The sequence below is a fragment of the Herpailurus yagouaroundi genome, unplaced genomic scaffold, assembly GCF_014898765.1.
Source record: "Herpailurus yagouaroundi ecotype Mexico unplaced genomic scaffold, PumYag 141, whole genome shotgun sequence".
Lineage (NCBI taxonomy): Eukaryota > Metazoa > Chordata > Mammalia > Carnivora > Felidae > Herpailurus > Herpailurus yagouaroundi.
Window position 1 is genome coordinate 32,840,901 of NW_024412396.1, and position 12,603 is coordinate 32,853,503.

Genomic DNA, 12,603 nt, shown 5'->3' on the forward strand with positions numbered 1-12,603 from the left:
GCTTGAAATCACAGACTGCGAGATCGTGACCTGAGCCGAAGCCGGACCCTCAACTGACCAAGCCACCCAGGCGCCCCAACACTGTAACTCTTAAACAATTAGCCCAATGATTCTCAAACTTGAATGTTCTCATGAGTCACTCAGAGACCTTGTTAAAATTCAGGTTCTGATTCAGTAGTTCTGGAGTGAGATGTGATTCTGAATTTCTTTCAAGCTCATCCGATGATCCCAAGGCTGATGCTGGGGTCCTCAGTTGACAGTTTTGAATGACGGGGAGATAACCCATCCTGATAAGAAGACAAATGCCAAGTAAGGCTCTTTGGGGCCAGCAGATCACATCAGTGCACTGTCTAGCCCCCCACCCTGTGCCTCTGGTGCAAGTGGAAGCAGGCAAGGGTCATCTGGGCCAGCACAAAGCCAACACCACTCTTGATAAAACAGCAGCCCAGATGTCAACTTCCCACACAGACAAGGATTAGGGAAAGATCATACACGATGGGTTCAGAATACCTTCCGACACTAATTCATATAAACTCTCAGTAAATGACCTGCAGTGTAAATTAAAAGTTGATGATAGAATATTTCCATGGCATTGTTTTCACACACTGATGAGACATATATCTTCAAAAAAGAAAACTAAGTAACTTTTCTGGCATCCTAATTTTTTTAATGTTTATTTATTTTAGAGAGAGGGGGGCATAGTATGAGCAGGGGAGGGCAGAGAAAGAGGGAGACACAGAATCTGAAGCAGGCTCCAGGCTCTGAGCTGTCAGCACAGAGCCCAACATGGGGCTCAAACTCACAAACCCCGAGATCATGACCTGAGCCAAAGTCAGATGCTTAACCAACTGAGCCACCTGGGAACCCCTCTGGCATCCTTTCACATGATGTGTTCTGTCTTTTTCCTGGACTTCACACTTGAAAGTGAGTACAGTGAATTTTGAAGTAATTATCTACTACATTAGAAAAGCTCTAATAGAGCCATTGGCTTTTGGCAAATGACTCTGGGACTCAATTTTTCCATTTGAAAATGAAAGAGGTACATTCTAATAGGTCTTCAGGTCCCCAAGATCTTTGGGATGGTGCTTCCTGACTCCTCCGACTGAATAGCTGCTTCTGTCTGATCAAAAGTTTAAGGGCCACCATTCCTTGGTGAAGGAGGTCAAGTTTGGGAAAAGAGCAAAAGAAAGGAGTGAGTTTAAGTCATATAATGAATACAAAAAAACAGTTCACAGTGTTTATCTCTGGAAACAGAATTTTTCTGTTTCCAGCTTTTTTTTTTATCTTAACGTAGCTTACTTTTATAACCAGATAAAATGTAATTTCAAATTAAACATATTGGTAAATTCACAAGAAAGAAAGAAGGAAGGAGGAAAAGATAGAAGTAAGGAAGGATGGATGGATTGGAATAGATGAACTCTACTATTTCTCCTTGGTCATAAAAATAAGTCCTATACTAACCATGAAGCCTATGACTAGGCTAGAACAGACAAAATGGTCACACAGAATTTTAGGCCTAGCTTCCAAAATTATATGCCAAAAAAAAAAAAAAATTCTGCATTTGGAGAGAGAATGTTGTTTTCTCTGGGCCAAGAACATTAATCATCGAAATGCTTGGCAGGCACAGGGCTGGTGACTGCCTACTGGCACTGTTTGGCCTTGGTATACCATCTGATGACAGCCCTAAAACAAAATAGAAGAAGATGCTCATTAAAATAGTAATAGTAGTAGTAATAATGTTAAAGTATAATAAAAACCCTGGCTGCACTGGGAAGCTTAGGGTCTGCTCTATTGTCTTTCCATCTGCTTCACATGTGAAAGGCTGTGTGTGGTTATGCTTCCTCTCTTCTTGGAGGTAGCTGGGAAGTAGGTGAGAACAATGTCAACCTCACCCAGGGGAATTTTTAGTCCTCTTTTTTTCCTCTGTCAGTAGCATCCGTTCCAAGCGTGGCCATCTTGAGTGACCTTAGGGTTTCTATTCCCAAGGACTCAGAAGAGAGATGTAAGCTTCAGCTCCCCCTGGCCACACCAGCCAGGACTGCAAATAAGGACGTGTCCACCAGACGTAGTAGACGTTGACCCTATCTTCACAGCAAGACCAGTAGGGCTCCAAATGCTAACCTCACCCCTGCCAAGTGTCTCTCCGTTCCTTTTCAGAATCCACCACCTCATGGGCTCACCAAGGGACCAGTTACAATTTTCTGGTTTTTGCTGTGTTCATTGCCACTCTCCTCTGACTTCTGCCGTAGCTATGCCATCGCATGCCTGAAGGGCGTCATTCACATGGAGTACCATGAAATGTGCGGTTGGAATTGTGTGGAGCAGCTCCTGCTGCTCTCACACTAGTAGATCCTTTGTCCCCTGGGAACCTGCTGTGGCTCCACTGGGCATGCTGCACTTTCTCCCGGTCTCGCTGACTAAGGGAGCTGAGCCCTGTATGGATAGAGTAGGTGGTCCCAATGGGGGCTGCTGACCCCTGGACTCCATTCTCTTGGTCATGGGGTCTGGATCAGGATATGGGCAGGTGAGCCAAGCTAGTCCAATCAGAGCCCTTCTCTGGGATTTTTGACATTGGACCTGAAGTCAGGAAACCCCTTCCTTCTCGAATGGCAAACTTGTGAGCTCCGAAAGCAACAGAGGCCATGACACTAGCGCCTAGGAGAAAACCGATTTGTGGTAGGGGAGAATGAAGTTGTCACTCAGAAAGAAGCAAGGACAGAACGTGAGGGAAGGGTCTAAACGATATTTATTTCCACGTTTGAGTTGTTTCAAGCAATATCATGATCTTTCTAGTTACATAAGCCAATACATTTTCTCTCTGACCTAAGCTCTTTGAGTCAAAGTTTTTGTGCTGTGTAACCCACACACTTTGACTAACACCATGCTAATAATCCGCTGATTCCTCCCATATTTTCTCTCACTCTCCCACTTTGAAAAGTTGTGTAAAGATACTTGCTTCAACACCTCTGAGAAAAGAAGCCAATTTTCTCTGGAAATCAGTGACTTGCCAGAGTCAATTAATCCCACATTTAACATAAAGAACATGTAAAGTGCTTTGGATAGTGCCAGGCATGTAATAAGCACTAAGTGTTTGTTACTAATATTGTCAGTAGTAGTCTTGGCGGTATCTGTAGCCAGATGGATATAGCAGCACATGGTGGTATAAAGCGGGGGTGCCAAAAAACCCTTCCAAATTAATAGGACTTGCTTATGGATTGCCCCCTCCAAAAGCATACAAAATGGTATGAGTGGTATGAAACCGTTCATTGTTTCCCACTTGCTCGTTTTTTATTCCATGCTTTTGAAATTAGTTCAACCAGTGACCTGCTTTTGTGGCTTAGCGTGTTCAGTTACTCCTTGCCTAGAAAGCCCGTGGTCCATCATGTCCCTGGCATCACTTGGTATAACAATTGCTTCAATTGCCCATCCTAATTTTCAGTCACACTGTTACTTCCTAAGGAACATGAAAATGAAAAGACTGCTCTGTATTGTATTTCTCAGCCACTCCTGCCCTGCTCATTCTACAGAATGTGTTCTCTTTTCTGCTAATATGTCAGTTGAGCATCAGGATCAATGGAAGTCTGTATTTCCAGTCCATTAATTGTAGACTAGGCTGAGGGTGGATGAAGTTTAAATCAGAAAAAAGTGTCAATACCAGGCAATATACTTAAAACTACCTGGGCTGTAGGTAAAGTTTCAATATAGTCAGTCTGATGATACATAGAGGCCCACATCCCTTTGGGCTCTGTCTTCTGAACAAAGGTGGATTTGTCTTTTGTCATTGTCTACCTGAGCAATCCTGGGAGACAGAAACAGTTTTAGATGAGATCAAGGGGATACATCGTGTAGAACCCAATGTTTCATGGTTCATGGTCTCTCAGGGTCTAGTCATCTTGTGGACCCCAGTTACTACCTTTAAAACCCTTACCAATAGACCTTCCTTGATGTTCCAATCATCACCATCTTTCTCATCCATATGTAACAAATAGGCATCAAATGAGCAAGCCATATCTGAGATCTAAAAGCCCATAGCTTTTTCTATAAATCTTGTCTTTGAATTATGGTACCCTAATGCTTGCCAGACAAAACAAATTCTAGCCCAAGAGCTTATAGAAGGTCCTTGCTGCTAGCTATGAGTTTACATAAAAATTAAAAAGTAATATGAGAGTTCTTGTGTTGAGAGGTGTGTAAGAGTCAACCAAAATACTTTGTACCTAGCCCATTGAACCGGACTTATACTTGTCTTCCACCAGAGTCTTTATGGTGGCTGAGTAGACGGTCATCACCTTCCATAACCCTTCTGAGTTAATTGGGCAGTGATCAAACTTGGCCATAGCCATGTTCTTTTGTATTCATATACTCATGTACTCACAAATCCCTAATACCTAATAATACCTAACAATATGGTGAGGACCATTTGGGATCTAGGCTACAGCTGCCAGTTGTGGATCCTATGGACCACTATCAATTCACTTCCTTTTGTATATTCCTTACTATACCATTTCTGTTTAATCAATTTTATTTTTCGAGTGTTCCCTCTAACATCTGAATATCTTTCAAATGTTACCCAAGGAGTTTTGAATTTCTGATCCTAGAATTATTTTTGGTGTCCTTCTATAGAAGATGCATCTTAACCAGTGATCAATAGCGACAATTAAAAGTGTTTCAAAAGGGGAGCAATAGGCAGCTGCATTAGGTTCTAAAGTCAAGTTCTAAAGTCCCATGGCTAATGCTACCCTAGGTTTCTGTCAGTCTCAAATTGCGATAGGTCTCTGTTGTGGAGACGATCAATATTATAAAATCAACAAGCTCATAAGGACCCAGTGGCATCTGCTGGCTTTCTCCTCACTTAAAAGCACTATTCTAATGTGAAACTTGGCAAACAGATCCCAGAATACACCCAGGTATGGGGCGACTTCTCTAGTATCCAAATTATTCTGTCAGCCCATTTGCTCCCGTCTCACGGTAGAATTAGAAATGTTCTCAGCTTATTTTTGTAATTAAGGATATGCTTAAGATATGCTTAGGACTTTTATGAATCCTTATATTTAGGTGTATTCACCAGCCAAAAAGCTGATGTAATATTGTCTATCTCCTATGGCTAAGAATGTTTTTCTTAATTATCACCAATTAAAAAAAATATGGTTAGTCTTAAACGATTTCAAAATAGAAAGCTCTTATTAAAAAAAGATAGATTGTGATTATCATGGGAAGATCTCTTCTTACTGTATTAGCAAAAATAGAATTAATATAGTCCTAAGACAGTACAGTAAAAGTATACTGTATTCTGTTCCATGTAAAAGTAAATAGTTCCTTCTTGTCCTCTATTTCAGGGTAGAGAAGAAGGCATCATCAAGGCAATATAAAGGTCAGTCATTGCATCCTGTTCCCCACCTTGCTGAACTTTCTTTATCACAACTATGGAGCTCATCCTGGAGTAAATTAATAGGTCCCACTTGATGTTTTCATGGCCAAATTGAGCAAATGTGTAAAGTTAGTGTCTATTAATGCCTATGCATTCACTGTTCTTTAAATTAAAAATTCTATTTCCTATTGTTTTTTGAAAGTCTGCACTATTTTACATTCATCACACCTGTCAGCTTTGGCAAATCCAGAGATTCCCATTTAGCACAACCCATGAAAATAGGAAAGTGGGTACATTTTTTTTTTACCCAGTCACCTGGATGACAGCTAAGAAGTTTCTCATTCATGATATTCATTTGAATTAAATATGTAGATATTGAAGCAATCACCACTTATCAACAGAATCTTGGTAGCAATATTTTTTATTGAGCTTTTGCCTCTTTTCTGCTGCATCCTCCAAATGCCATAGAAAAGGGTAACTTTAAGCCCTTCTCCAAATATTTGGGCATTTCTTTGCAATGAGTGTGTGTCCAGAAATCCCATTTGTGCTGCTTTAGCTCCCTCTGTTGGCTCAGTGATTTTCATCAGAGCAGCAAATAATAGCCAGGCCATGTCTAGTTTTAGACTACTTTGGGGGTTGGGGGCGGGGGTGCGGGGGAAGTCTTGCTCTGTTTTAAGTTAGGGGGCCAGATCCAGAGGGATAAAGGCCATGCTTCACACATGTTTCTTCCTGTCACACATCTTGTGCCCTTAGCTATCTCAAATCGCTGATGCCCTGTTGATCAATCAACACAGATACCATCTTGGTCCTTTCATCTCTCCTGGGTTTGGAGTAATGTCATTACCCCTGCCTCCGCCTCCGATCTGCAAGGTGACTGCAGGAACAAATGTCAACACCAAACTTGGATGGATGAAAAAACTGGACTCAGACACCATTTGGATAAAGCGAGTAGTGTTGCAGTCAGGATAAACAATGGAAGTATCTAGGGCAAGCGGAAGTACAAGTTTTCCGATCCCCAAATCCTAAAAAGGCCAGGGACGGGAGTACATAGTTGGGCTAAAAATATCCTGTGACTAAGCATCCCAGGAGGATGAAATGTCCTCCTCCAATTTTACGAGATTGGAGAATTCTGCACACTAACAATTCTGCAGTAAGGCCAGCAACCACTAACTGGGTCTGATGTGGTGCAACGATCTCAGCGACATGCAATACATGGCATAACTATACAGCACAGCATGGCCCAACACACTCAGGAACTTGGTTCTCGGACTCTCAGGGCTAACAATGTCCAGGTTCACTCAAACTACACAACTACAACAAGCAATGGTCACGCGGGCATCTCTGAATCATATTAACAACTAGCCATGGTTGTTATGGCATTCCTTCAACTAGCCATGGAATCTACAATCTGCAGAGACTTCTATTTGGAAAAGGCCTACACCCTTGCCTGCTTTCTGTTCTCAGCTTCATAGCCTTTACACCTATTCACTGAATTGGGTACAATTGGCTCGCCAGGACAACCCCGGGGGTTCTCCTAAGCCTGTAGGGATGCCCGCTATCTTTCACAGGGTCCTTCCTCCGACTCACAAGGGGCCTTTAGAGCCCCCAGTTTTACAGACAGACCCTCTGCTGGCTCACATTTGCTTTTTTTCCCCTTTCTACTTTGTCCTATACGGTCATAATACAATGCGAGGTAAGATCTATACTGTGCGTGATGTTTGATGGTGGTCAAAGGTTGCCCTTTCAGTGGTCCCATTTCCCGCATCCTCAGCCCAGCAAAGGAGGAGAGGCCTATGTGGGCCATTGCACTAGGACCTGAGGGAAGAGAAGTTGTCAAAACTTCTTAGAAGGAAAACAGATCTTCCCTCTGCCCACATCCAAGCTTCTGCACGGAGTACAGTAGTCATATGACCTTGCGCTAATTACTTAACCTCTCCACGTCTTAGTTTCATCTCTAAAATAAAGATAATTGATTGCAAATTTGTTACAAGGATTAAGCAAGAGAATATGTTTGAAACACTGGAACCTAGAAAGCACTTGGAAAACGGCAGCTGCATCATCATCATCATCATCACCTCCAAGTCTGGTTCTGGGCCAGGCAGGAGAATTGCTTGGCTGCTCTATGGAAACCTTGTAATGTGGTTTGCCCTCATATGTTTGGGTGGAAGAATGGGATGTTAAACTTTAAGAAGAGTTATCCAAATTAATTTCATTTTTCTCTTCACATTTTCAAAAATATTCTTTTTTTATTTTATAATGAAGTATTGAATACTTCATGTAATTTATTGAATACTGAAAGTGAAAAACAGAATGGTTGTAAGTGTATCAGTTGTTTTCTCTTGTTTTTTTTTAAATATATGAAATTTATTGTCAAATTGGTTTCCATACAACACCCAGTGCTCATCCCAAAAGATGCCCTCTTTAATACCCATCACCCACCCTCCCCTCCCTCCCACCCTCATCAGCCCTCAAAAAATATTCTTTAGAAGAGCACATTGCATGGATTCCAAAGCACTGGAACTTGAGAGTTCTAGTTCCATCTCGACTAGTAGCTATCTATAGGATCTTTGGATTCTCAAAGACTCAGTTTTCTTTGCTGGAAAGTGGGGATTTATACATACTTTGCAAGATTGTTCAAAGAATTGATGAGATAAAGTACACAAAGTTCTTCATATGGTATATGGTACATTGTGGGAGAGCCACAGATGCTGGTGTGCCTTCCACCCACTTGGGTCTGGGCTTCAACACCTTTATTTGTGAAAGAAAGGAGTTAGACTGGTTTTTCTCCAAGTTTTTTCACCTCATACTCTGTGATTCTCATGACACTCTCTTGGGGTACATAATGGCAGTCCCCAAATCACAGGAAAGGAACCGGGAGAGAAGTTCCCCACAGAAAGCTTCACAGCTCTTGGCTCTTAGTCCCATGGTGTTAAATTCTCTTTCACTACCTGTTTGGGTTGCCTCACACTGCCATCTGGGAGCTTCCTAATTTCCTTTGATAGACTCTATAGCTCTCCTGTACCTCTTGAAACTTAAAAATATTTATGTATTGTTCTGGCATCATTGTATAGTACATTCTTTTTTTATATATTTGAGAGGGAGAGTAGGGGAGAGGGGCAGAGGGAGAACGGTGGAGGGAGGAGAGAGAGAAAAAATCTTTATATATATATTCATAACATATTTATAACACATATTTATATATAACATATATATATGTTTATTTATTTATTTTGAGAGAGAGAGAAAGATTGAGCAGGAGAGGGGCGGAGGATCCAAAGTGGGCTGTGTGGTGACAGCAGAGAGCCTGATTCGGGGCTTAGGCCCATGAACTATGACTTAATGACCTGAACCTAAGTAGGAAGCTTAACCAACTGAGTCACCTAGGTGCTCAGAGAGAGAGGAGAAAATCTTAAGCAGGCTCCACACTCAGCGTGGAGACCAACGTGGGGCTCGATCCTAAGACCCTGGGATCATGACCTGGGCCAAAATCAAGAGTTGACACACAACCGACTGAGCCACCCATGTGCACCCCCCTCCCCCCCCTTTTTTATTACGCATTCTTTAAAAAATTGTACTGCATTTTGTATCCAAGCCATGAAAGCCATGACCTGATTTGCTTCTGAGACCTAACCCATAGGCAATCTTCCTCATCTTGGTATATACCATTTCCTTCCACTCAGTTACTCAATTAAAAACTGAGGTGTCATTCTCATGCCCTCACTTTCCCTCACACCTACATCCAAGCCATTCAACAAATCCTGCTCATTCTACCTTAAAAACATATCAGATACTCCAGGGCTCTCCATTTCCACCACCGTAACACTGGAGTGAGACACAGTCATTTCTGATAGAGGATTACTATATAAGCTTCCTCACTGTCTCCCAGCTTCCTCCTTTGCTCATTTACAATTTATTATTCTCCACATAGTAACCAGAGTGAGCTTTTAAAGAATGTGAATCAAATTAGGTTATTCCCCCTAATTGATGTTCTTCAACTTGCTTTTCCTTGGTTTTTCAAGACCCTGTAAGATCTGGCCACCTTCGGGGCGCCTGGGTGGCGCAGTCGGTTAAGCGTCCGACTTCAGCCAGGTCACGATCTCGCGGTCTGTGAGTTCGAGCCCCACGTTGGGCTCTGGGCTGATGGCTCAGAGCCTGGAGCCTGTTTCCGATTCTGTGTCTCCCTCTCTCTCTGCCCCTCCTCCGTTCATGCTCTGTTTCTCTCTGTCCCCCAAAAATAAATAAACGTTGAAAAAAAATTTTTTTTAAAAGATCTGACCACCTTCATCTTATACCATTCTCTCCATCTACCATGCTCTAGCCAATATGAATCTTTCTGTTCCTCGAATACTCCAAGCTTATTTCTGTTTTAAGATTCTTATTTTAGCTATTTCTTTGCCTGGAGCGTTCTGTCTCCTGATCTTCCTCTGTCTGGTTTTCTTGGCATTCACATCTAAAGGCAAATATCACCTTCTTAGGGAGGCCATTCTAGACACTACAATCTAAAGAATCCACTCATATTTAAACTTTAATTTTCTGTCTCTCCTATTAAAATATATGCACCTTGAAGTCAGGATTCTGGCTTACCGTCTTTGCTGCTATAGCCACAGAGCCTAGACCTATGCATGGCATACAGTAGCTACTGAATAAATAATTGAGTGAATTAATTCAAATTCATTCTGCTTTAGCTTTACATCAATATTTAGTATCTCACACCACTAGAGGGCAATAAATCACCTAAGTGGATGAGGAAATCTGTCTTTTACATCACCTTCCAAGATGAACTTAATTGAATTTAATCATTAATGTGACAGACATTAATTTAAGAAAAACACTCCCACTCCACATCCCACTCCACAAATGGGGTGAGGAAAGAAGAAACAGATCCTCTAGATTTTCCAACCAGCCATTAGGTACAAACCCAGGAGAAAAAGTTTATGCCAGGGTTACAAATAGTGAACTAATTTTAAATAGACTTCCTGTTTAAAGATGTTATTCGGGTTTTTTAAAATCTCGTTATTAAAATGAGAAAATATTAACTTCAGTGATATGAAATTATTTGGACAGTCAGGAGGAAATTAAGCAATACCATATTTTCTCCATCTTTTACACACACACACACACACACACACACACACACACACATATTCCTTGGTCACTATTATTATTTTTGCTTTTAAAAGTCTGAATCCTGGTCAGTCTCCTGGGAATAGAGAATCTGAAAAAGATTTTCTTTTTTCTATTTTTGTATTTAATTCCATTTAATTCTGAGCTTTTACTTCTAATCTCTCTAAAGAAAGCAGATGCCTAGATATGTTTAGGTTATGCTATCAACCAATAAGATGTCAGATGTTTCCATTGACAGGTCTGCCCAGCTTGAGGGACCAAAGTCCAATGATAAGAACAAGGTTTGCTTCTTGAGCCTGCTGTAGTGCCTGCCATTTAAGGCACAGAGAACGTGCAAATCACACAGCTATCTGTCTGCTCAGTGACAAGGACACACTATTCTCGGTGAACTCAAGGTGGCAGTGTAGAGATACTTGAAATGAATTTCCCCTACTAAGGTCAAACTATTCCGCGAAGGACTCCTGTAATGGTCCGTTGGTTGTAAGGACAGTTTTCAAAACCACATTGGGTCAGTAGCCATGACAACTGGAAGGCTGTACTGGATGGAATTCACTGAGTTTCTACTTGCCTTGTCTCTGGAGGTGACTAATGACTTATAGAGGAAAAGACTAAGCCTGTATAGGAAAAACTTAATGTTTGTATTGTTGTTGATGTTACTTACACTGGCAGAAAAGACTTCCCAAGTGTGAGTGCTAATGGTTGTGAGAGCCAGGGTTGGTCAGACAAGGCATTTCCAGGGATCCACTGCAGGAGGGGACTGGCCTAGATTTTTCTAGTCACTTAGCAACAATGAAAGTAGTTTAGGGCACCCATCATCTGTGTCGGAGGGAGGAAATATTCAAGATCAGCTTGCTGGTTTCTTTCTTTACATTCTTTTGAGTAGGACAGGATGGATTGAATCCTCAGATCTGTGCTACTCTATTGCCAGTAACTCAGTAAGAAGGATTCAAAAAGCATGCGAATGAGTTTTCATGTGGCCTCCTTCACAGAGGAGAGACCGTTATCTTCTATTCCCATGTTCTAATTTCCCACCACAAAAGATGCATTCATATATCCATTTGGCAAACACTCATTTGTTGAGCACACACAAAATAGGTACAATACTCAAGGAGTCAAACGGAAATGAAGAATTAAGTTATGAGAGATACGGACAAAATACTACAGACGATTCAAAGGAAAAACACTTAAAGTTTCAAGTAAGAGGAAACAAAACAATATTTTACAGAGTAATGATTTTGGTCTTAAAGGATGAGTAGGATTTTAGTTTGATGGAGTTGCGTGATGAAAGGGAGGGCACTCCAAAACCGAAGAGATAGAGTAAGCAGAGATGTAAATGTGAAATAATGCAGAATGTGCTGGCTATAGACAGAGTACAGCCAAAGTATGGGAAGTAGTAGGTGATAAGGCTTTAAAACAATATTTCTCAGCCCAGAGAGATTTTTTCCATTCAGGGGACATTACCAACATCTGGAGACATTTTTGGTTGTCACAACTGTATGGGGGTATGCTACTGGCATCTAATGGGTAGAAGCCAGGGATGCTGCAACGTACAGGACAGGCCCCCACAACAAAACTCGTCCAGCCCAAAATGTCAACAGTGCCGATATTAGGTAACCCTGTTTTTAAGGAAGGTTGGTCTTGGTAATGGAGGACATCAACGGTCAGAAGAACAAGGTGGAACTTATTTGGTAGGCAAAGAGAGAGGCAGAGGGTTTTTATGGGGGAGAGTAAGTTTGTCCGTATTATAATTTATGGGAATTACATGGATAGAAACATTCACAGCATTTCCCTTCCCTCATCCTTTAAGGAGAAACCCTGTTTGCACTACTTGGCTAGGCACCTATGTTGTACTTGAGGGTAACGGGTGGAGATGCAGAGGTGGAGAAACCTACATGAGCTAAACCAATCTCCATACGTAAGAACATGGAAACTCCAAGAGAAGGAAAGATCCAGAAGGTGGGATGAGGGAGGCTATAGAGAAGAGTGACAGAGTGAGGAAAAGAATCAGCACAAATAGAAGTAATGAGGAGAGCACACTGAATTATGGGAGGTGCTAAAATAAAAGGCTTGCTTCTGCCTTTGGTGAGCCTACAACTTCCTAAAGAAGATCATAC